Genomic DNA, 26,701 nt, shown 5'->3' with positions numbered 1-26,701 from the left:
CTGGAGGTTTAATAACATAAGATGAAGGCCATTTGCCCTTATGAAATTTTATAACGATTTCTTCCCCAAACTAAAAGCCTTATTCTTCTCCTTAGAGGCTGGCCAAAATGGGCAACTGCAGGACCCCAGGCCCGACTGCAGAAGTGTGTGGCATTGACCCCATGGCTTCCTAATAGATCTGCAATGTGCTTTGTCCCTAGAAATCATCTGATGAGTAGCTTGGAGCCATAGTATATCTTGTTAGAGCCACAGAAGTGCCACTGAATGAACTAAAAATCTCCCTGCAGAGTTGCTGTATCACAATGCCCAGAACATTCTGAACTTTCAACAAATTCGTGTTAGAATCCTGAGGAGCCATGGTTAAGTCTGTATGGGGTTAAGTGAGAAATATGGAGCTGTTATTATGTGCCTTTGGGGAATGACAAAGCTCTGGGCATAAAGGATCGGGAGGAATCTCTTCCCAGCACTTTGTAAGGGTACCACAGGCTGAAGAAATAATAGGCAAGGGGCTCAAGTTTCCTGGAACCTTGCAGCCTCAGGCGCAATCTTGACTGACCCCACTTTGAAATAGAGGATTCTCTTTGATTGTCAAGTTTGTTATGACAATTGAAAGTCATCAAGAAAGTAGAGCCTTTGTATTAGCTATACATTTTCTGTGGTATGTATGTATACATGCATATATTTATGTATTTATGTATGTACATATGTATGTATCATCTGTCTACCTATCATCTATCTATCTATCTATCTATCTATCTATCTATCTATCATCATCATCATCATCATCATCATCATCATCAACATTATCTATCCATCATCTATCATCTATCTATCTGTCATCTATCTATATATCTGGTTATCTATCAATAATATACATATTCACCTGTCTATTTATCATATATTATCCATTGATCAATCCTGTATTATCCACTTAACAACCATATATTTTTATATCTTGCAATTATCTACTACTTGTCATTTATTATATGGGTTATCCATCATCTACTTACTGCCTATCATCTAGGTATCATCTCTTTATCTACCTTTGTTAGCAACATGTTCTTTCTTGACTTCTAAAATAGTCTACTAAAATCTCCACTACAGTTTTTCCTTTTCTTCACCTTCTTTCTTCTTCCTTTCCCTATGCTCTTCAATTTCTCTCCTCCTCTGACATCTTTATTATAAGGATTTTATTTTGCAACCAATTCAAATCCTGTTCTCCATATTCGTTTTAGAATAGAACTGCTTTGTTAGAGTTTAAAGGACACATCTTGATATACTTTAGCATCCATGTACATCCATTAACCCATAACTATCAAGTAAGACCATCATCCCTAGATTTCACTTCTTTTGAATCCCTCCCATCAGCCTTGTCCACCCCTTTCCCAAATCTGTGAGGTTTTTTAATTTAAATTTTCCAGAATTAAAAAAAATCCTTAATATCTATCTTCCCTGTGTCATTTAACTCAACTCAACAGAGTGATTTTTCCTCTGCTGTTGCATGTATTAACAGTTCCCTATTATTTACTGCTCAGTACAAACTCATTTTATGAACATAAGTGAATATATGAACACGATCCCATATTGATAGGAATATGAGTTGCTTCCAAGACAAATAGGTTTTCTATAAACATTTATTTAGAAAAATTTCTGTAAGTATATACATATAGATAGGTATACATAGATAGGTATATATGTATACATAGACAGGTAAACATAGATAGGTTCTTAGATAGATAGATATAAATACCTAGGAGTTGAATAGCTAACTCTGTCTTTTTAAGAGATGAACAAGCTGTTTTCCAAAATGGTTATCCTCATTAGGAATTTGCAAGAGTTCCTGTTCCTTTACAGCCCCACAGTAAAAACCTCACAAGGACACATTGCTTCCTCGTCCTGTAGACACTGGACAGAGTAGGTCAGGCCAATTCCTAGTGACGTTTAATTTCTTTTCTCCGATGACCAAGTACACTGAATAGTTTCATAGGGTAACATACAATTGGTGTACTTCCTTTGAAGTAGTTCATCGGCGCCTTTGCTCATTTTAGATCAGCTATTTCTCTCCTATTGTGAAGTTTGAGAATGTTTCATGCATCATAGATAGGAATCCTTCCCTCTGCACATGGTTTTCTCTTGGGCTCAGGCTTATCTTTTCATTTGTTGCATAATGCTTTTTGAAGGACTTCAGTTTTAAATGTAAAGGATTTCAATCCCCATGTTTCTTTCCTTTCTAAGCAATGTGTCTGCACATAGGTTCTAGTTTCCTCCTTCTTCTTTCTCCCTATGTCTTTTGGAGTTTTAAATATTTATGAAGGACAAAGACATTTACTACAGAACATTGGCTCTCTCTCCTTTGCTCTTATATTCTTTGAATGAGACTTTTTGCCTGCATCTTGGGACCCCTGGAAATAGTGGCTCTTGTGAATGCCATGTACGTGACCATCCACCTCCAGCTGCCTTCATGTAAGGAAAACAATATTCAACAAGCTCAGCCTCACTTCTATAGCCTCCATAGAGAGGCTTGAACCATCTGGTATAATCCACCTGTAGGGGAGAGTAGCTTCCCTGTCCTCTGACCCATCTAGGAGACACGGTGCTACAGGAAAGCATCCTACGGACAGTGCCCTTGCCTTACCAGCACGCCATATGGGAGGAACTGAATAAATGCAATGGTATGTATTGTAGCCTATGTGCATGACACAGCTGACGTTATACAGAGAGAGCTCAGTACAGTAGTTGCTATCACCCAATTGAGGGTCCCAAACCAAGAAGATAACTCCCTATCAAAGAAGATAACTTGGCCAAACTCCAAGCAGGCAATTTAGCACTGGAGGTCCTAGCCAGTACTCAGTCTCGTTTCTAAAGTTGCCCTAAGCTCCTAAGACATTCATAGCAAGTATTTCTTTTGAATAAAACGTTCTTGGAACTTCTGGCCTCATATGTATCCAAGCTATAAATCAAAACCACTTCTGTCTGCTGTATCTTACATACAGACTGTGGTTAAGGAGTTTTCTGGGACATTCCTTATTCCCTTGGAATTGTAAACAGGGCTGGCAATAATCAGAACATCCATTTAATTTTTAAAAAGACATAATACGACACATTGGGAAGAAGCATTCTTTAGAACTTCCATTCCCTAATAGGTCCCAGATAGCCAGTTCTATTGAGAGATGGGGTACTTTCCTTGAAAACGGCTTTTAAAGCTCCAGACTGATAAATAACCCCCAGAATGAGCCTGGGGTGTTTCTCTAAACCTTAACATGTCTTTATGAACACTTGAGCTTACTCCATCTCATTAGGGCTTTGGGGAAAATTAAGGTATGCTTTTCAGGAAATTGATAACCAGAGAATGTCCACAGAGCAAGCGGCGGCTGCTTACCTGCTACAGGATGAATTTGAACCTAGTTTTTTTTGTTTTTTGTTTTTTGTTTTTCTAATCTACGAGAACCAAAAGCAAAATCTTGTAAATTGCAACTGCCCACTGCTCTTTCCACTTTGAAGTATCACTTACCTGGTTTTCCTTGGTTTATACCTTGAAGGTACAAAACTGTAAGCATTTTAAACTCCTAAGCCATCTTTCCAGAACCCCCTGCCCTATTCTTAATATTTACCTGGCAAGTGAATTGATCAGTTGAGGCTGTTCCATCCTCCTTAGTTTCTTGCACATGTACATAAGGACCCCAAACCTTACGTGTTTAATTTAAACTCTTCATTGTATTACATTCAAAGAGCATGAAAGAATTTGTGGCTGTATTGCAAGTAGCTACACTTCATAGGTCTAACAAAAATATTACCTTTTTCATTTTTATAGAATTCTCGTAGAAGTTAGGAAATTAGGTTTTAACTTGGATATGGCTGAAATTAAGTAAGATAAGATGAATACTAAAGGTATGTTAAATATATACTGATACATTTAGAAAATGGAATATATTAGAGATGTAACATGATATTACAGAAGATATTTAATAATGTGGAAAAGAGTTTGTGCTCTCAGTATTTACCAGCATATTTATGCAAAACTTCAACCGAATTGTTTACATGACAGAATTGATGAACAGGTTGAAAATTTCCCATTAGTTCATGCTTAACTCTACCCGGCACATATATAGTTTTTTTTTTCCTTTCATTTATTTGTGTATTTTTTTTTAAATAAAATAGTAGCTTGTCAAATTGGTTGTATTAAGATCACAATAAAATGAATTTTTCTTTAGCACTTAAAAGTTAATTGTATTGTTTTCTTCATAAGTGGAGAAGCTTGGCCTCGCCCAAGGCCTGCCACAAAGAGAGCAAGGTTTATGGTACTCACTACTGTCCTCCCGGTTGCTTTTCACTTGCTGCCTTTCAGCATCTCATACAAGCATCTTGAAGGAAGAGCAAGAACGTTGACCATTGCAAGACAGGTTCTCCGTTACTTTAAAATATTCTGGGCTTCACGTGTGGCTTTGCTATACAGGCTTATTAATTACCTAAGAACACTTTTCTTATTTTGTCTTTAAATGAATTTACATTTTGGATTAAGAATCTCAAAGAAGACGATTTCTTTCCAAATCCTAGAAAGCTTGTAGACATGGAAATTTTAGTCGTGGTACTTTCATTCTTGTTGAAACTTGCTGGCGTTTCAGAAATTTTGAAATACCTCCCACCTAGCAGGGAACGGATTGGGTTTCTATGTCATTACCTGGCTTTGTCCTTTTAAAAATGCATCATTTGTTTTATATTTAAAATTATTCTAGGAATCACACTCTGGTTTTTGGCATTGACAATATGTAATGTCTGCCTGTTGTCCTCCAGGTGAGGCAAGAAAAAGCACACAAGTTCCTTCCCACTTTACAACGCGATCTCATTCTGCAGGGGAAGTCAGTATGAACTCTGCAGCTCTTCAGTAAAGAAAATGACTCAGGTTGATCCAGGCTTACAACAGTTATAAAGTCCAACTGGGAATTCTGTTAAAGTGGAAAAGTTCCTAAATATGCTTCATTGGATGAGAAACAAAATCAGGTTTTTTTTATATATAAATATATCAATCATTTGGATCTTTTTTCTTTCTCTTCTGCAGCTTGTTTTCTTTTTGAAATTTAATAAATACTTTTTAAAAAAATCATTACATTCATTACTAAATATAAAGAAATTAAATTATGAAAATATTTGGGGAATTGTTGTATAAGATCATCAATCAAAATAATATTACTGAATATATACAAATATGTCCCAGCAATATAGCCAGTGAGAGGCAAATCCAGGTGACTTATAGGAAATTTTTCTTCAAAAACTCTGTTCACTAAACAATATAGCATTCAAAACAGGTTTGTATGTACATTTCTTCTAAGTTCCCACAGTTATATAAGGTCAGGTGTTCCACATAATCAGGCTAGTTTCTGAAGCCTTCTGTTGCATAGGAAAAGAATTGATGACTGGTATTAGAAACAAAAACAATACCACAATCGTATTTTCCTATTTCTTTGGTATATCTTGTCTCATCTCCACTGAATTTTTATTCCCTAAGACCAATTCTAGACAAGTCTCTTTTTATCTTATGCAAACACTCTGGAGTCTTTCTCCTGGCAGACGTGTATGAGTCAACTTTTTATGATGGTGACAAAACACATGAGCCAATGACCTTCCAGGGAAGAAAGGTTCATGTTGGCTCAAGGTCCATGCAGTTCAATCCATTATCATTTCATTACACTGTTTTCGGTCTGTGGCTGAGGAGATGGTCCAGTCAGTAAAAGGTTTCATGTGCTACCAAGAAGACTCAAGTTTGATCCCATCACCCGTGTTTAAAACAAATAGACAGACAGACAGACAGACAGACAGACAGACAGACAGACAAAGATCTGGACATGCTTCTATATTCCTGTCATTTGAACACTAGAGAGGAAGAGATAAGAAAACCACTGGAACTTCTGGCCAGCCAGTTATGCTAAATTATTGAGGAATGGGTTTAGTGACAGACCCTTGTCTCAAGGTATAAAGTGGATAGTCACTGAAGAAGATGTGTGGCATGGATGTCTGGCCTCTATACACAAGCATACACAAGAGTCACACACCCACATACAGACACACACAGAGACACATACACACATTCACAGAACATGGACACACATCCCCACAAACACATACACAGAATACACAGAGATACAGGTACAAATGCACACACACACACACTGGGGGGCGGGGGGAAGGGAAGGAAGAACACACATGCCATCATGGCAGACAGCAGAGAAAACAGCAAAGCTGGCCATCTCATCATTTCCAGGAAGAAAGAGGATTGGAGGTTCAAAAATTTCCGCAAAGTGGCATTTTCTAATTTCTTCTATCTAAGCCTTAAATCTTGCACCACATCTTAAAGTATCAGGCTTGGGGACCAAGCTTTTATCACTGAGCCTTTGGGGACATTTGAGACCCTAATTATAGCATGTACAGCTTTCTGTCTATTTACCTTCCTGGGAAGCTTCCACACCACCCCCGAGACATTCTTACTACTTTGGGATAAAGGCTTTACCTCTCACATCATCCGTCCTAATCTTTAATTTCTATGCAACACTTCTTATTTCAAGCAATTTAGTGAGTGTTCTCCCCAAAAGGCTTTGTATAAATATTCTTCAACTGCTTAAGGCCCATCTGGAAGCTATGCTGCATCTAAAAATTGTATATTTGAAAAAAAAAAAAGGCCTTGCCTTCAAGGAACTTAAAGTGACAGGAAGGTAAATCAGTCGATTGTTTCAGTGCAGGATGAGAAGTTCTCTGAGTGAAGTAGCTCTACAATCTCCTGTCCCAGAAAAGATGTATGAATCAGATTTGGCAATGGGAGCACAAATAAAACCATTTGTCATTCTGCAGGACCACTGAAAGCAGTTATCACGAGGAGGTGGTGAGTGTGGACCCTGAGCCATGAAGGCAGGTGTCTTGCCAAGCACATAGGAGGTGTCACAGCTTGCAAATTCATGCACAAGTACTCTAGTCTTTTTGTGTTCTTCTAACCATCAATATTTTGTTGAATCTTAAAGACAATATGGAATCCTTAGGAATCTCTCTTTACTGCTCAGGCCCTGAGATAATGGGGGTGGTTTTAAATCTAACCAAGAAGAAAAGTGAAAGCCAGATGACAGAGGATGAAAGGTAATATAGTTGAAAAGATATAGAAAAAAATAGCTTTGTATCTTTCTCACACATTTTTTTTTTACATTTCTCACTAAGATCTGAATAGACAAAATACTCAAAGCTTTATGATCCTAATGTTTTTAACTGAAGTAACATAGAGGCTAAGACTTGATCAAGAACCTTTCAGAATCTTTCAAGAACCTATCCATTCCGATCTTCCTGCTACCAGCCTGGATATTTTAAATTCTTCTTATATCAGAGGTGGTGATTAGAGGGACTTGATCAGGCAGCGGCAATTGTAAAGTTGTAAGTCTTGATGCTGATATGTTACTACCAATACAACCCAACTTTGAAATACAAAATAAGAATGTCTTGAGACTTAGTGTTGATGTTTATTTCACTGCATTTCTATAAGATGATTTTGTTTCAGTATACAGGTTTGATTAATTAGTATGGTGAATACAGCGATTGGTTGCCTTGGTTACTTTTACATGCATGTATGTATCTCTACCTGAATATAATTAATAATGGCTGGCGAATAGTGTTGGTGTGTTTTGTTTTATGCAGTTTCCATGATGCAACTGCACTAAGCCAACTGTACAGATTGTCCAGTGTATATTACCATTTAATTCCACAACTATCCAAAACAAAAGACACTGATGTAAGGCATACATGGTAAGCAACAAAGGTGTTTGGGATCAGGTGGGCTTCTGTGAAGCAGAAAACTATGAACTAGGCCTAGCAGAGAGGAAGAAGAGCTGCCTAACACCTATAGAAAAGAACCCTGGCCTTTCTCTCTCAATTTTAATTCAGATAACATCCCTGGAATACTCAGAAGGGACAGATGAGCAAGCATGGATAGGTTATAACCAATGTATTTCAGCCATTCTATGTCGAAGGCCATTTTTGAGTGATTGAAATACTTTGGTTGAAACTATGAAATTATCATATAAGAAAATTTCAAAAATAAAGACAATATGCTGTCTTGTCTCTATACAACCAACATCCCACTTACTAATCTGTGCTCAATACTGAAATATTTTCATCATAGGCATATGTATTTTATAATTGAAGTCATAATGTAGATACAGTTTTATGATGTGCCTTTTCACACTTAATTATATGATAAGTGCTTTTTAAGATGCTTAATTGTTTTCATAATTACATATTTAAATGGTTGTATGACACTCCATTGAATCTCATTTTGTTATGTTTAGTTTTGTTTTTATAACTCTTTTTGCCTTTGACATATTGTAATGTACACACAGACATTATCCAAATTCAATGCTTCAAGTTCATGTCTGTCTGGCACTGAAGACAGAAACATCTCTGGGACTAAGCTCACTCACAAGGTCTTCCACCATTCACTGTCCTGCTTATTCATGTGGCATAGTCCCAGGGAGAGGTTGTTGATAATGGGAGGACTTTCAAGGATAGCCTGAAATGGCATGACGTTTTCTAAATAGTATGAACAGAATCAGATGCACGTGTTAAGAAGCTCAAATATCTGGATGATATGCCTAGAGATCCTGACCGTGTAGATCAATGGTGCACAGGAAAGCATTGCACACACCATGGGGAGAAAGCAGTTCTTTCAATGACAAGGCTAATCATTAGCATACATCCTGTTAAAACCTCACCTGAAATGTATACCAGGTTCTCAGAGAGTGTCAAAGCTAGCACCTAGGGACAACATTCAAAGATCAGCAGTGTCAGAAAACAGCCAAAGTTCTAAATCAAATGTATCTGAACTCAGCCCTCTATTGTGCTACTTCAGCACTATTGGAGATCTCAAATCTCGTGAATCTTGTGTATAAAAGGGGATAATGAGCAGGAGAAATGGCTCAGCAGTTAAGAACACTTGCTGCTCTTAACAGTGGACCTGGGTTCAGCTCCCAGCATTGACAGAATTTGGAGGGATTCTTAGAGTACCCCAAAGTCACTAGGGTGCATTGGTGCAAGCTCAAGCTGGAGAACAGCTATGTGAACAGGTGAAGGCAAATAATGGTGCACAAGCCATTAGCATTTATAAGAAACAATAAGCAGTTACCACTCTCTTACTGTTTGTTTTTGAAACAGATGGAAAGACTAGGAACATAGCTCCATTGGTAGAGGGCTCATGTACTACGACAAAACTCTGAATTCTGACTGTCACTGTATAAACCATGTGTGGCGGGACATCCCAATACTTGGAAGGAAGCAGGAGGCTCAGAAGGTCAAAGTTCTTCTTCCCCATTTAGCAAGTTCAAGACATGAGATCTGTCATGATTTTTAAGATGATGGAATGAAGCTATCCTTTTGCCTTTGAATGTTTCAATTTATTTAAATGTTTAAGTCCAGTTGTGCCTCTTAAGTGTCTTGAGTGAGTCATGCATTAAGCTCAAACAAGAGTATAGCAAATAAGAACATGTTTGAACTAAGCATCTTTCTCTGTTTTGCAAAACCTCTTTATACCTGCTCTTTAGCACATTTCCTTCCTACTTCAGGAATTATACCTGTGCATGTGGGGCCACTATGACTCCATCCTGTGTGCTGGGGCCCATTCACCCTTCCCTCATGTCGTTCATCTAGAGTTCCATAATGAGAGATCTTGTTTGAGGAGTATGTTAAAAACACATTTTAAGTAGCCCTGGTGCTTGCTTCTATGGATAATAATAAAGCTCACAATATGGGTGAACAGAAAGACCTAACACAATAGATATGATATCGTACAACAGCTCAGATCACAAACTCGACCTTGCAACCTGAGTCCTTTGGGATTGATTCAGAACTCGTTGTGGGAAATGGCAGAAGTGGCTGTGTGTGCCGCTTTTAATGGGGACTACACTGGGGTGCTCGACCTAGTCCTCATTAATGTGGCCTGATGGTTGGTTCTTGTGAAGACGATGCAAGGCCACTGTCAGAGTTAGGAAACACTCCAGCCTCTGTACTATAAATAATAATAAAGATAAATAATAAAAATAAGTGAAATGTCTTAAATGAAAGGTGATGCCCTATGCACCTAAAACACAGCCCCTCTAGCCTTTCTGTTAACAAGGTAATCTGATTGTCATTGATTTTTCTCACCTCAGTTACTAAGAAGGTGATGAAATGGCCCCCTCACAGATGTATTGAATCAGATACTAAACAAAGAGCAACATAAAGAACAATTATCGGCAACCTTGCTTTCAGCCTGCTGATGATGACATTACAGGAAGGCAAGGACTGGGTGACTTAAGATATAAAGCTGAGGGAAGGGACACATGGGTAATGGTGGTTACGTTTCTTCCCATTTCTTATGTGGGGGCTCCTTTTGGAATTTCACAACGAACTCATCTCCTGTTCTGTGGCTTTTAAAAGGGACATTTGTGTTTGTGCTATTTACTGATAGGCTTTGTTCTGTGATTTAATTATCCATTTTTATTACACCGTGAAGAAAGTGCCATAGAGCAGCACATCGTTGTTGTTGCTTTGTTTGTTTGTTGTTTGTTTGTTTCTATACAGATTGTAGCAGGTCTTATGCAGAAGGATCTCTTTATGGGTCCACCAACTGATCTTTAAGAGTGAGTAGTACCCCGCAGTACTCCAATAGAAAAGCCACGTTGCTGACCTCCCAATGAACTTTCTAGGTGGTTTTCAGTAAACGATTAGGAGATCCTGTTTGAAATGTTTGACAAAGTTAAAACTGGCCTAGAAAGGCTGGCTTATGGCCTGTGCTAAATTAATGTGTGCCTTGCAAATTTTTCCAGATTTGATTGTTTCCTTTCCTTCAGTCCAGTGGCTGAATGTCATGACGAAGCTGCGTGTAGCTAAGAAACCCCCTACCTTTGAATGTATCTGTTTATTTACACAAAAGTTTCCACCTTCTCACATTGCCTTTGCTGTGTGTGTAGCATGACACACACTCAGAGTAGTGCTGCAGTTCTCTGCTCTGCCCAACACTGGCAACTATTACTCGAGGCCTGGGACCATGGAAAATGCGAAGAGATGTCTTTTATGAAAACTGCGATGGAGTTTGGGAAACAAGGTCAACCGAAGCAAAGTAGGCATGGCAGTGCTGCCCACTGGGTAGTTCTGAAGGAACAGGAAAGCTTGGGATTGGTCGCCAAATCAACCTCCAAGATATCAATGTAAGTGCTGAGCATGGCCGTTGGGATCTGGCATGCTGGCCCTGACTCAATGATCTCTTTGCTTTCCTCAGGCCAGAGTGTTGCTGAAAGAAGGCTTACCAACAGACAAAAATTTACAAAGAGAATTGAGATGTCAGGAATGAATGTCCAAATAGGTGGGGTGGGTAAGAAGAGTGAAGAAACCTAGTAAAACAGATTATACTGCACAGTCAGATTAGAAGCAGAAAATCTTCTTCTTCTTCTTCTTCTTCTTCTTCTTCTTCTTCTTCTTCTTCTTCTTCTTCTTCTTCTTCTTCTTCTTTTTCTTCTTTCTTTTTCTTCTTCTTCTTCTCCTCCTCCTCCTCCTCCTCCTCCTTTTCCTCCTCCTCTTCCTCCTCTTCCTCCTCCTCTTCCTCCTTCCCTCCCCCCTCCTTCCCCCTCCCCTCCTCCTTCTCCTCCTCCTTTTCTTTCACAAGACAAAGCAAGTATACCTTGTCTTACTCAAAATGCTCGAATTGCATTGCTGTCCAAGGGAGAAGAGGATGCGGTGGGAACACTTTGGCTGGAGAGCCCAACAATTCTGTTTTCAGCATATAGTCAGAAGGGTTTGGGGGGAATTACTGAGGAGATTGCAGAACTCTAGAGTCACATTTTCAGGTTTTGTCAAATGAAGCAAAGTTAGAGTTAATTTAAGAAAGTTTCTAATACAGATTTATGGACTATGGGGAGGGAGAACAATGACAGTGGTGTACATCTATGGTTGTGAAAAGTGAACCTTCTTCTCAAGAGACAGACACTCCACTCTTAGAGATTATGATATAAATGTAACCCCCAAGACTGAGTGGGAACCCACAGAAAAATAATGGTCATTGACCGTGTAAAATTTTTTTAGAAACATATGTTGAATATTAATGAGTAATACTTCATTGTCCCCTGGGCCTTCCTCTTCTCCCCATCTTCCTCTCTATCCTCCTCTTCATCTTCCCTTTCGTCCTCCATCCTTCCTTCCCCCTCCTCCTCCCCAATTTCCTCCTCTTTCCTATTCCTCCCAGTCATCATCATCATTAATTAGGAAAGTAAAAATGAAAGGCAAATATTTTCATTGTTCAACTTTCATGGTAGAGTATGTATTATTCAGAATAAATGCTTATTTCTTTCTGTTATAATTGTCTTTCCATGCGAAGGTCAGTCAGGATCTAGTGAAGGTTTCTTCTCTACTCCTGAGATTCCACCTGGAATGTTGGTGTTATAGAAGAACAGAAAAGGTTTAGAATATTTCCTTAAAATTTAAAATAAGGTCATGGGTCTTGTAGCTCAGATGACAACATCATTACCTTGGTAAGTAAGGTTCAACATGTGAACATGGTGGACATATTTCATCATGGCTCCTCTGCTGAGAGAGCTGCTATGTATCTGAAGAACATTAAGTCATGGCAGTAACACTAAAAGGCGAATGTGGAAAAGCCTTCCTTCCTTCCTTCCTTCCTTCCTTCCTTCCTTCCTTCCTTCCTTCCTTCCTTCCTTCCCAGCACACAGATATGTGAACAAATTTATTGTATCTTCTCATTACTTTATCCCCCATCCTTGCAAACAGTATGCAGGTAACAAGTATATATGGAGAAAGAATTTCTATCGTTTTAGTCCTTCACTCATCTCCTGAAGTGATCATCTCTGTCTCCTCCAGCTACTCATGCTTGCAGAATATGGTCTGCCTCCTTGGCGCACACTGAAACACAAGAGAAAAGACAAACGGAGAGATATCCAACCCAATGTCCAGCCCTAGATTTCTCACCAGTATATGGTCTGTTGATAACAATATATGCATGATGGCTATTCTTAGTTGTCAACATGACTACATCTGGAAAAAAAAACCAAAACAAAAGGCTGGGTACACTCATGAGGGATTTTTCTTAATTGAATTATTTGTAGTTGGAAGACCCATCCTAAATCAAACTCTTGGCCATCTCTCAAACCCTCAAAGTATCTTCATATATTGTGACTCTACATTTTATATATGAACAGTTGTTACATATTTATCATTATTTGTCATAGAATTTTTATTGTATAATTAATATTATACATATACCATCTTGTTTACTTTTGTATCTGTGGCAACTAAAGTGAGCACATAGTAGGCCTTTTATTTGCTTAATATTATACCAGTGAAGAGCATCAAAAGCACACAAACAAATAAACAAAAAAGCCAACACAATCTAATACTATATAGTGAGCATTAATTATTTAACATAGATCTTCAAAGAAAAAACATATCAAAACTACTCATATGCTGACAACAAGGTGGTCCAGAGAAAGACTCTAGAAAGTACATCATGATAGACTACATATTTCTATCTTCAGAAAAACAAAAATAAAAACTGCAAAGTTTTACGCTAAGAGATGCCATTCACCATTACCTTTATCTATTAACTAATAGGGACAAAGGATTGTAAGGAATATCAAGTTCGTGTGTGGTAAAAACAAGATGTGTGGGCCTAGAGAAATGGCTCAGAGGTATTTAGTTCCCAGGACTCACACAGTGCCTCACAGTGGACTGTAATTATAGTTCCAGAGGATGGAAACCACTCTTGTGTCCCCCGAGTGCACCAAATACACATTTAGTACTCATACATTCATGTAGGCAAACACTTGCATACATACAATGTAAGTAAATAAAAGTTTAAAAAAGATAAGTGAAAAGCATGAGTTAATTTGAAATCTGTATTAAATCTGAGGAGGTCACACAGACAAGACACATGAATTGACAGGCAGATTGACATATATTCCTTAACATCTTTGGTTATTATTAATTAGTTATAAATGTTATGAGAAATAACAACTATGAAACTAAAATTCTATCAAAACATGTCTATATTTTTGTCCAAGGACAACATTTTTTTTAAATATGGAAGTCTTATGCCCACTTGTATTTCATTCTTTAAATTTCTCTATATCTTTTATGGAAGAGCAGACAACATATTCTACGGTAACATTTCTTGGTATTTCAAAGTGAATAAAGTATGTTAAGTAAAACAAAATTCAAAAGAAATTATGCTCGTGGGACTTTCTTGACTTTGCCCAGCTAATTAAACCTGGTAACTGGGACACAATGAAATACCTCCAGCTTCCAGGTGGCTATCCACCATAAACCATCAGCTATGGCTCTGTACTAAATAACTACACTAGAAACTGTAGCGCTTCCAAAGGACACCAGACAGGCACACTCTAGGAAAATGCCTGTCTAAACTGGGAAAGGCTTTTTATTATTTTTTTCTCAGTAAATAAAACCCTAGAATGGATTTTCTTTCCAAGATGTGTTTTTGTTTTATCACAATGACCTTTCTAAGCAAAGATGAAGCCAGCCTCAGGTAAAAAGAAATGGCCACATTTCTTCTACGATTAGCCTCTGTGACCTCTGAACTTGGTTTTTCTCTCTGAACCTCTTTTCATGCGTCATTTCTCCCAGTGTCTGATAAGAGATACTCAAGCACTTGAGCAAGGCCAGATAGGAACTTTGACTTTCAGAGAACAGCCAGAAATCAAATTCTAGTCCCCCCTTAATTGGTGATATTATTCCTCTCTATACACACGTTTTCTTATAGTATAGCAGGCTAATAAACCACAAAGTCTAGAAATTTCAAGCCATTGAATCTGGCGCCATTACCATTTGGGGTTCCATTATTATCTATGTTATGTGACTGTCTGTACACACAACCACACACACAAACACACACGCACAACCATACACTTCAGTGTGTTTACACACACAGTCATATCATCTCATCTCCCCCCCCCCCCCCCCCCTATCTCTAACACAAAAGTCAAGGGGTTTGGGAGCACGTACAAAAAAAAAGATTTCTAAGCGAGCAGGCGATTGGGCCGGGGTCATTCGAAAGGGTAATTATTGTTAAATGTCAGGTTAACTCTGAAGGCCTCGGCTCATCCAACTGAGAGCAGATTAGCCCAGATGGAGACATTTTCAACACAACACGGTGCTGTCTGGCCAATCAGAGGCAGCTGGGATTAACCAAATACCTTCTCTCATCTGCTTGCTTGCAGAAAGGTCAGTTTCTGCTCATTGCTTCTCTTTTAAGAAGTGCTTTTTTTTCCCCTTTCCTTTCCTTTCCTTTCTCTCTCTCTCTCTCTCTCTTTCTTTTTTTATTTATAGCAGCCGTCTGCAGGAAATCAGGGCCCTTTTATCAGTGAATTAAATATTCAACATCTAAAACCCAGTTTGTGACAGTCAACTTCTTTTCACTTTCAAGACCACTTTTATCTTGTTTTAAGTGCTGAAGATATCCAGGGCACATGTCCTCCGAGCAAATTTTCCCCTCAGCCCTCCTGCTAGGCTGGAGGTCTGCCTGATGTGCTGGTGTGGTTTGCCTACTTTATTTATTTATTTATTTTTTAAGGCTCACTTGTTTCATTTCATGAATTTTCTTCTTTAAGGGTGCGGGGTTTACCTCCTATCATTTGCTTCATAGAGAGATGCGAGAATGAAAGTAACTCTGGAGTACTTTAAGACATCATCCATTTTTGTATACAGCTTCCTCTTCCCTGAGCAACATCAATGAGCATGTGTACAAAAAAATCAGGGGTGAAATGAACTGGGAGGAAAATAACGATCCCAGAAGCACACATCTTCAGCTCGCATGTGCACATGCCTACGTGTGTGTATCCACACATAAGCATGTGCTCTCCACATTATCCATAGGTGGCACACCTACATTTGCTGACTGTTTTTTTTTTTCTTTCTATTTTTATCTGTGTATTGTATATGGGGAAAAGCATGCTGTGCAGTTAGAAAACAAGATGGTAACAGGAGTGGAATTGAGGTATAAGCATTAGGGCTCTGTACTACTTCAAAACTACTCTGTAAGCCCATACTATTCTCTCACTGTTTAGTAATATGGTAAATTTTTGAGAAATAAAGCAGTATTGTACCAATGATTTCAAAATATTTAAATATTTAAACATGCGTTGAAATGAAACAACTTGTTAGGGTGGTTTTACAAGTTGTAAAGTTAAAAAAGCTATCTGGTCTCTAAGGGAAATGACAATCTTTTTCAAAAAATTTGAAACACGTTAAAATTTTTCTCAGATAAGCTCAGAACGAAAAGGTCTGTTTGTTCAGAAAGAATGGCTTCATCCCCTACTGTGCCCTCATGCCCTGGTGTCATGAACTGGTTTCCTAGTTTACTCAACTCAAAGAAGGAAGCACACGGGAAGATGTGTTAATTTAAACAGTATGGCAGAGAGGAGGTGATCAAAATTTGAACCCAAAGGTCAGTTAGGTAAGGGTACAACCTGAAGCTTGGCCACAATGGGGTTTCAATCTTAAAAACAGCAACAGGAACTAATATATAACTAATATGATTTGTTCAATGTTGGTTACTTCCCATTCACATTAATAGTACAGAATGCCATAGCATTTGAAATGTAAATGAAGAAAATATCTCATAAAAAATAGTAAAGAATGCCAGGAGATTACTGAAGTTATGCTAATAGAATACAAATGAAGCATTGGCTGGACCTCCAGTACAGGAGAAATTGTATTGGGGACTCAGGATACTGTTGCAATGTTTGATCTCTTCATAGTTGCACACAACCTTCACATCAACTTTCAACCAATTGTTTATCATTTAAGCAATAACCCATGCTTCCAATTGTTATAGTCAATACCCAAGTACGTGTATTTTGATTAATAATACAAATGGTTTTTAAAGTGTCTTTAGGTTATTTTATAGTCAAGAATGTTCCAATTTGAAGACTTTTAATGTCCATAGCACAAATATGCCTGTCACTTGATATACTTACTAGATTCAATGGTTATTTTTCTCATTTGAGGGAAACTAAAAACAGAGATGGCTATACTGAAGTTTTGCAGTAGTCAAGAGGTGAGCATGATTGTCCACTTAACATCCCACCATTAAACTGTGTATTGTCGGCATGAGAAACCCTGTAGTCTTTAAGACATTTGCTGAGGTTTGAGTAGAAGTGGACCATCAAAACCTCAGAGAAGCAGCTGACTTGCATTATGATGATAATCAAAGCTGGAAATTTAGTTCCACGAAAGAAATAGAACATTCCTGAATGTGTCCATGGTTTCCATGTAGCAAAGGAAACCCATAGAGAAATATCTCTTAAGGCAATAAAAAAAAAAGGTGTCTTCCAGTGCAGACATATTTCAGTTGTTATTGTCTCCTGAGTCGACCAGTGATACCAGATAATAACAAGATCTTTCTGACAGTGGCTTATTTATGTGCCTCCAAATGAGTGTGTCCAGGAGGGCGTGGCAGCACAGAGGCTGCACAAATAAAGGTACAGTTGAGTTTAGTGAGGTTCGTGTGGTCAAATGAATTTATTTCTTTCTGGGTTGCACTGGCCAAGGTTTCAGTAACATAATTTTAAATTGTTCATACACCAAAGAGAATTTACTCACACAACAATGACTATAAAAATAAGAATCTGGATGAACAATAGAAATCAATTTCAAGTTTTCATTTCCAACCTGTAAAATGTGTGAACAAAACCCATAGTTCTTTGCTGCCCAAACAATTTAATGAACAGAGATATCTAACTGTTGTGTCTTAACTGGTCCAAATAATTATTAGTGGATTTAAATTTACTTAGTATATGATTAGACGTTTTGTGGGACTTTGCTTTAGATAACATTGTTTTGTAACCTAATTATAAAATAAAAATTAAAATAATAATAAATTATTTTTGATAAATTTATACACCTAAAATTATAATCAAAAAATTAAAAGGCAACTGGACAGGCTGGCTTTGAGTAGCATGGTGATGCCAGAATTTTGATTGTGGGAAATTAGATTGAAGCTAATTCATAAATAGGCTGAGAAAGAAATTAGGGAAAAGACACCTTTCACAATAGTCACAAATAATATAATACCTTGGTGTGACTCTAACTAAGCAAGTGAAAGGTCTGTATGATAAGAACTTCAGGTCTGTGAAGAAAGAAATAGAAGAAGGTCTCAGAAGATGAAAAGATCTCCCATGCTCATGGATTGGTAAGATTAATATAGTAAAAATTGCCATCCTGCTGAAAGCAATTTACAGATGTAATGCAATCCCCAACAAAATTCCAAACCAATTCTTCAGAGAGTTAGAAAGAGCAATTTCCAAATTCATCTGGAAAAACAAAACCCCAGGATAATGAAAACGATTCTCAAAAAGAAAAGAATTTCTGGGGGAATCACCATCCCTGACCTCAAGCTACACTACAGAGAAATTGTGATTAAAAACTCCATGGTATTGGTACAGTGACAGACAGGTAGATCAATGGAATAGAATTGAAGACCCAGAAATGAACCCACAGACCTATGGTCACTTGATCTTTGACAAAGGAGCTAAAACCATCCAGTGAGAAAAAGACAGCATTTTCAACAAATGGTGCTGGTTCAACTAGTGGTCAGCATGTAGAAGAATGTAAATCAATCCATTCTTATCTCCTTGTACAAAGCTCAAGTCCAAATATATCAAGGACCTCCACGTAAAACCAGAGACACTGAAATTTATAGAGGAGAAAGTGGGGAAGAGCCTCGAGCATATGGGCACAGGGGAAAGATTCCTGAACAGGACAGCAATGGTTTGTGCTGTAAGATCAAGAATCAACAAATGGGATCTCATAAAATTGCAAAGCTTCTGTAAGGCAAAAGATACTGTTAAGAAGACAAAAAGGCCACCAAGAGATTGGGAAAATATGTTCACCAATCCTACATCTGATAGACGGTTAATACCCAATCTTTGCAAAGAATTCAAGACGTTAGACTCCAGAGAACCAACACCCTATTAAAAATGGGGTACAGAGCTAAACAAAGAATTCTCAACTGAAGAATATCGAATGGCCGAGAAGCACCTAAAGAAATGTTCAACATCCTTAGTCACCAGAGAAATGCAAAGCAAAACAACCCTGAGATTCCACCTCACAACAGACAGAACCACTAAAATAAAAAAAAAAAAAACTCAGGTAACAGCAGATGCTGACAAGGATGTGGAGAAAGAGGAACACTCCTCGATTGCTGGTGGGATTTCAAGATGGTACAACCACTCTAGAAATCAGTTTGGCAGTTACTCAGAAATCTGGACATAGTACTACCTGAGGACCCAGCTATACCACTCTTGGGCATATACCCAGGAGATGCTCCAACATGTGATAAAGACACATGCTGCACTATGTTCATAGCAGCCTTATTATAATAGCCAGAAACTGAAATGAACCCAGATGTCACTCAACAGAGGAATGAATACAGAAAATGTGGTACATTAGCACAATGGAGTACTACTCATCTATTAAAAGCAACAAATTCATGAAGTTCTTAGGCAAATGGATGGAACCAGAAGTGAGGTAATTCAATCACAAAAGAACACTCATGGTATGCACTCACTGATAAGTGGGTATTAGCCTAGAGTTTCAGAATACCCAAGATACAATTCACAGACCACTTGAAGCTCAAGAAGAAGGAAGACCATAGGGAGGATGCTTTAGTCCTTTTTAGAAGGGAATCAAAATATCCATGGAAGGAGATACAGAGACAATGTTTGGAGCAGAAACTGAAGGAAAGGACATCCAGTTATTGCCTCACCTGGGAATCCATACCATATACAGTCACCAAAACCAGACACTATTGTGGATACCACCAAGTACTTGCTGACAGAAGCCTGATATAGCTGTCTCCTGAGAGGCTCTGCCAATGCCTCAAAAATACAGAGGTGAATGCACACAACCATCCATTGGACTGAGCACAGGGTCTCCAATGGAGGAGTTAGAGAAAGGACCTGAGGAGCTGAAGTAGTTTGCAGCTCCATAGGAGGAACAATAATATGAACCAACCAGTACCCCCAGAGCTCCCAGGGACTAAATCACCAACCAAAGAGGGAGGAACCCAAGGCTCCAGCTGCATATGTAGCAGATGATGGCCTAGTCGGTCATCAGTGAGAGGAGAGGCCCTTTGTCTTGTGAAGGATTCCAGTGTAGGGGAATCCCAGGACAGGGACGTGGAAGTGGGTGGGTTAGTGAGCAGAGGCAGGGGGGGAGCGGGAATGGGATTTGGGAACTTTCAGAGGGGAAACCTGGGAAAGGTATAAAATTTGAAATGTAAATAAAGAAAATATCTAATAAAAATAATAAATAATAATAAAAAACTAATTCATATTAAGTACTTGATAAGGACATCTGATATGTCCTGGTTCAGGGTATCCAGATGTGTACGTATGTACTACAAACAAACACTGGTGAAGGTGGACAACACAGGTCCATTTTTCCATAGGAAACTTAGAATAGTTATGTTTTTCTAGTACTGATTACAGTGGAAGTTCACTCTATCCTTGCTAAATGATCCATTTTGTACTTGAGCACTGGATCCTATAAAGCAGTGGTTTTCCACCTGTGGGTCATGACCTCTTTGGAGGCTATAAGGATCTTTCCATGGGGGTCACCTAAGACCATCAGAAAACACAGATATTTACTTTACAATTGATAACAGTAGCACAATTACAGTTATGAAGTTGCAACAAAAATAATTTTGTGGTTTGTGTCTCTACAACATGGGAAACTATATTAAAGGGTCTCAGCCTTCGGAAAGTTGGGAACCACTGAGTTAGAGTATGTGTTCCAACTAATACAATGCCTATCAGAGTGTCTGGCCCACAGTTAATACATGTTTAAGACCTGCTAACCAGAGGAGAAATGAGAATAAAAAATGAATCTCTGCTAATTGTGAGTACAAGAGACATTCTACTCCCTCCATCTAATTCTGAAGCAAACATAGAATAAAAGTCACCACAATAAACCACTGTTTCCTACCTGTTCTTCCAGCATCCGGTTAGTGATAGGGCTTCTTGGAACCTTCCCTATGCTCTTTTATACCCTCTCAATTCTACCTTTTGCTTTAGATCCAGAACATGGCCCAACCCAGACAGTACTTCAGCTTATCTGTTACGGAATATTCAACACTAGGCTGAAGGGAAGAAGAGAAGAAACACAGATGGAGCCTAGGCCCACAAAGTATCACAGCACTCATAACCACCAGGACAGGACTTATGTCAGATTTCCTTATCATTATACAAAAGCAATCACCTGCATTTTAAAAACTCTTACCATTTTCTGTCTTTATCATTCATAGCTCATTATGACCTTTCTAATTGATTTCCAACATTATAAGGTCTAGTGTCAATAATTAAACATAACAATTAGATGAACCAGTCCTGTTCATCAGATCAGTTTGGCATTTCCCAAAGACTGAAGATCTTTTTTTTTTTTTTTAAATTGGATTAAATTGGTGACTCCTAGTTGAAAATGATTACTGTCAGTCTTGTATACATTATCTGGCATTGTCTGAAGGGGAAAAAAAAGAAAAAGAAAAAAAAACCTTAGGAATTGTACTTTGAGATGGCAGAAAAAGGACCTAGGCTTCCAATTAATAGCTTAGAAGACAAGGGATGGACCCCCCAAACCAAGCATTATCTGAGTGCTAATTGTGTTAATTGAGTGCTGGAGGTCTTAAGTCACCTAAATGTTGATGATAGATAGATAGATAGATAGATAGATAGATAGATAGATAGATAGATTTGGTTTTAATATGAGCTTAGATGTTAATATTTCTACATAGAACACAGTCATGTCCCTCAATTTATGAAATAAAGTATGTCTTAATTTGTGTTATTAAATAGGTTGGAGGATAATAATTCACAAAAGTACATAGATGAATTCTCCACCCTAACAAAATAAAAACGGAGACTGTCTCAAGTCATTTCTTAGGGCGACTTCACAGACACAGAATGAAGAAAGAAAGCTATGCTGCTGCATGAGCTAAGGGTGGTTGTGCGAATTAGGTAGTTCTGATTGCATGGGGAGGACAGAGTAGACCACATTGAGAAGGGAAGAGAAGAAAAAGGAGAGGAGAGGAGAGGAGAGGAGAGGAGAGGAGAGGAGAGGAGAGGAGAGGAGAGGAGAGGAGAGGAGAGGAGAGGAGAGGAGAGGAGAGGAGAGGAGAGGAGAGGAGAGTCAGGAAGAGGAAAGGAAAAATCCAATCGCCTCTTGCCCCAAGCCCATCTAACCTATGAATAGTAAATTAAGACAAAACTAATTTAAAATAAAACAAGACACACACACTCTGATTCGAGTATGGAATGACTCTACTTGCCAGCAAAATAAAACTCCACCAATCAGCAAACACTTTTTATAGGTAACTTTACCATCATCTCTATCAACAGAAAAGCCATGTGAATCCAACCACCATCACTTTAAGCAAAGCCTGTCGTTAACTTGTAATTTTCTACTGCCATGCTCAGCCACTTCCAACACATTTAAATTAGAAAGGACTATGCTAATTTTGCTTCATAGCCAGAGTAATTGTTTTAAGACATAATTATCTCTTTTCCCCCAGTTGTTTTATTCTCCAGTTTTCTTCTGTTTTCTTTATTTTCTTTAAGTTCAGTCTTACTCATGTCCTCTTAAATCAGGGAGGCATTGCAAGCCTCCTCCTCCCTGGGAATATTATTTTCATCTCCCTCAGCTATCAAGAGCACAGGGGTCTTTTGTCTGCAGTCAGGTTACTCCTCTATGGTCATCCTCTGGCAAAGTACATGAGTCTATGTTGGTGAGCTAACGTTACATTTAATTTAAAAGGCCTGTCTTTTATTTTCCTCATGCCATGCTAATGTTTAACATACCATTTAATTGACTTTTTCTCTCTCTTTCTTTTCTTTCTTTTTCCTTCCTTCCTTCCTTCCTTCCTTCCTTCCTTCCTTCCTTCCTCCCTCCCTTCCCTTCCCTTCCCTTCCCTTCCCTTCCCTTCCCTTCCCTTCCCTTCCCTTCCCTTCCCTTCCCTTCCCTTCCCTTCCCTTCCCTTCCCTTCCCTTTCTTTCCTTCCTTTCTTTTCCTCTCTCTCTCTCTCTCTCTCTCTCTCTCTCTCTCTCTCTCTCTCTCTCTCTCCCTCTCTCTCTCCCCCTCCCCCTACTCTTGCCTTCTTGCCTGCTTGCTTGCCTTCCTTCCTTCCTTCCTTCCTTCCTTCCTTCCTTCCTTCCTTCCTTCCTTCCTTTCTTTCTTTCTTTCTTTCTCTCTCTCTCTTTCTCTCTCTCTCTTTCTTTCTTTCTTTCTTTCTTTCTTTCTTTCTTTGTAAAAACTAGCAAGAGAACAGTGGATGGATCACTGAGGAGGGTGAACAGAGAGAAATAAGGCTTTTTGCTGCTTTTAAATGAAGAACGGAATGGCTGAAGGTGTACACATCATGACAGTGGGCTGAAATGGAGGCGGGGAAAAATGACTGAAATTGGTCGCAAAAGAAATGAGTCTCTAACTAAAGAGAAAGAGTCTGGGAATGCGTTTGCTTATGGAGTGGTGAGGGTCAGAAAATTGCCTGCTAATCTCAAAGTTGGGACTCACCCATGCCCAAGCTGAATGTGAGGGGTCTGACTGTTCCCTGCTTTATCTAGCTGAAGGCCTTTCTCTCACAAGCTATGGGAAAACTGGGTTCATATTTTTGACCTCGCTCTGAGGAGGGAAGCAAATATGTGAAGGGTTAACCTTACGTAGCTGATTAGGTGAGACTCTTCCCCTGCTTTAAAATCAGACACAGAGAAAAGAGGAACTTTTAAATGCACTGTCATCTGGAGAATGTCGACTGGGTGAATTGACCTGGTTTTCTGCTGCCACCCCATGAGCTTTGGTGTCTAGGCCTAAGACAGCATAGGCTCCGAGAGTTGTGGCAAGTACTCTGCCCCTCCCAGTTTCCCAGCATTGAGAAGAGCACCTTCATTCATTTATAGGACCTTGCTATCTGGGCCTGAGGGACCTTTGCATAGTGAGTTTTCTGTTTAGCACTTTTAATATTGTTGAGTAAAATCCCTGAGCTGTCAACCTGACCCATGGAAAGCCCATGTTTGAGTATCAAATTCTCCATGCTTTCAAAGGCTGGTACCAAGGGAAGAGGGCAAATGTCAGGGATGCTTGACTTTGCTGCTAAGAACTGTCTCATCTGGGAGCTTCACCCCCTTCTAACGTTTATCTGAATTTTGCAGGTGAAGTCGGAGCAGAGGTGGTACAGTGGGGGTCCCTGGGCAGTCACGGGGCTCACCCGATTCTATCATTGTCCAGCTTGCTCTGCAGATGAGTGGAGTTCAGTACACATGTAAAACAGGACTCAAGTCAGTTCTACAACCACAAATCATGTTCAAAGTATGCAGGTGTTGTACATATACACATTGGCATGCACTCACTTAATGCCATTTACACATCTAAATAATGAGTTACCGTTACTTAGACTTAGCTCTAGTTACTATAATGCATTTAAAGGGGGAGCCATCTTCCAGAATTATTAAAATGATAACCATATGCCTGTGGTAGTGGTATAAACATTATAATAAGAGAGGTATGCATGATTTGAGTCATTGACATAGGGAAGAGAAGAATTACTGTGTCTTAAGCTTGGTAAAGTTGATTATATTTTACGAGTATTAGTGTTTTGCCTACATGAATGTGTGTTTGCTACATACATGTAGTACCCAGAAAGGCCACAAAAGGGTGTCATCAAGTCCCCTAGACATGGAGGAATAGACCATTGTGAACCACCACCACATGGGTGCCAGGAAGGGGTTAAAGATGGTCTTCAGAGCAGCAAGCACTTACCCACCAAACCACCTCTGCAACCCCAACTCAAGCTTTAGCATCCAAAGCCCTAGCCAGTCATTCTGCCTACATACACCTCAGTTTCCTTTCCTGTGCAATGGGGGTGTGGCTTGTCCTTCCCTCCTCTCAGGGGTGTCCTGGAGATTTATGAGCTCCCTTTGCTGCAGCATGTCAAACTTCGTGGGCAGAGGCACTGGGAAGACCTGAGCTTCATTATTCATTCTGTTCTGGGACAGGACCCTTGGGGGGTCCTCGGGAAAAAAAGAGCAAATAGAGTCATTTTTACTGCCAGACAAGAGAAATGTTTTCACCTGAAAGTCCAAATTCAGCGGAAAACGAGGCTGTGGAAGAATGGAGCAGAGTTCTGACTTGGAAACCCTCTCTGCTCTTGCATGTCCCCTGTATTCTTAATCTTGCATTGTTATAAACCTTAATTCAGCAAAAGTGTGTGTGTGTGTGTGTGTGTGTGTGTGTGTGTGTGTGCCTGCTTATGTTAGATGAGAGGTGGTAAGGGAGACTTTTAGGCAAATGCACTTAGGGGAAATTAATTTCTCTTTATCTGATACTCATTGATGTAGCTCTTGGTGCGACTTCGTTGACTGTCCTTACAATGGCAAAGAACTGTATTGTATCGAATGATTTAACTGCCAGTTGAAAGAGAAAAAAAAATATGGTCCACAAAGCAACCATCTTTCTTAACTCTATTTCTGTTCATGCTAATGGACTACAATTGTATAGAAGTAGCATTTTCGGCCTGGTCATACACTTATAGAGTATAAACAATAAGGTGCTTGGAAAAATACAGCTTCTCAAAGGAAAAGATTGGATAGAGTGGATAATCCCTAATTAACCATATGCTCAACCATTGCCTTGGAAAATACCCAGAGGCTGAGGGTATCCCATTTACTGGGGTCCTCTCTAGTAAGAAGCACAGAAGAGCACCACACCCACCTCTGCTTGTCTTTGGTATCTCGGGTCTTAACCTCCATTGCAACTCATCTTTCACCCGAACTGAAAAAAAAAAAAAAGGAATCATTAGGTGCCTTTATATTTGACATTACAAGTTCTGGAGTGCCCTTGGATTATTGCCAGATCATGTAATAGAATCCTCAACATTTGACTTCCTTTCTTAGTTTAAAGGAATAGTATCCTGGGAAGCTTGACAGTTCTACACCTTGACTTGCTTCTTGACCTGTTAGGCTCAGATTACAGCTTTTTTTTTTTTTTAGGAAAGGAACAGGGCATGGGTTTTATGGCTTTGAACTCTATATGGAGACTTAGAACTGGGAGCAAGAGAATGGTTCTACTTGACTTCTTCTGTTTACAGGAAGGACTCAGTAACATAATTCACACTTGACAGCCTCAGGGCAGGACTTGCCCACCTTGACTGGGCTTTCACCTTTTCGTCCATCGCAGGTACAGCAGGATTTTCTTCACCCTCCCCATTCCATCCTCCTTGTCCTGATGCCCTCATAGACTCTGATGGGCATTGCTGGGTCTGGGTACCATGCCTAGCCCTAGAAACAAAGAATTCGAAGTTCACGAGTATTCCAGCCATCATTGTGTTCCTTGTTACTCAGACTGGGGTGCTTGGATCAATGTGGTCATTATAAACTTAGGAAATTGTTAGAGACAGAGATTCCTGAGTTTAATCTCACACCTTCTCCTTTTCAAGAACTCCAGGAAACACATGAACACACTGTGGTTTGAGGTGTGATCTTCTAATTCAACATGTTCCTGGTTCCACACGTGATCTCCCCAACCCCCAACCCACCCCCCCCCCAGTGAATGCCACCAATGAGAACCTTGGACAGGGGAAAGTAGGACCAGTGCCCAGATTACCAATACAAGCCTCAGCTCTGAAAAG

The 26,701-nt window shown here is 39.2% G+C and overlaps 1 long non-coding RNA gene across 2 annotated transcripts in view; it reads right to left on the bottom strand.

The window, feature by feature from the left end:
* Gm36071 overlaps positions 1-26,464 on the bottom strand; it is a 32,634-nt gene extending 6,170 nt beyond the window's left edge. Inside the window, exons 1-3 of one of the 2 annotated variants that reach the window (XR_391597.2) lie at positions 26,234-26,464; positions 25,786-25,845; positions 12,772-12,915 (exon numbers count right to left, since the gene is read on the bottom strand). This is a non-coding gene — a long non-coding RNA (predicted gene, 36071). Of the gene's footprint in view, positions 1-12,771; positions 12,916-25,785; positions 25,846-26,233 lie in introns of those variants that run through there. The other variant, XR_391598.2, reaches the window with a different exon arrangement.
* Between the last annotated feature and the right edge of the window lie 237 nt (positions 26,465-26,701).

The sequence above is a fragment of the Mus musculus genome, chromosome 7, assembly GCF_000001635.26.
Source record: "Mus musculus strain C57BL/6J chromosome 7, GRCm38.p6 C57BL/6J".
In the NCBI taxonomy this organism is placed as follows: domain Eukaryota; kingdom Metazoa; phylum Chordata; class Mammalia; order Rodentia; family Muridae; genus Mus; species Mus musculus.
Note: the sequence above shows the minus strand (reverse complement) of the source record. Positions and strands in the feature narration are given on the sequence as shown.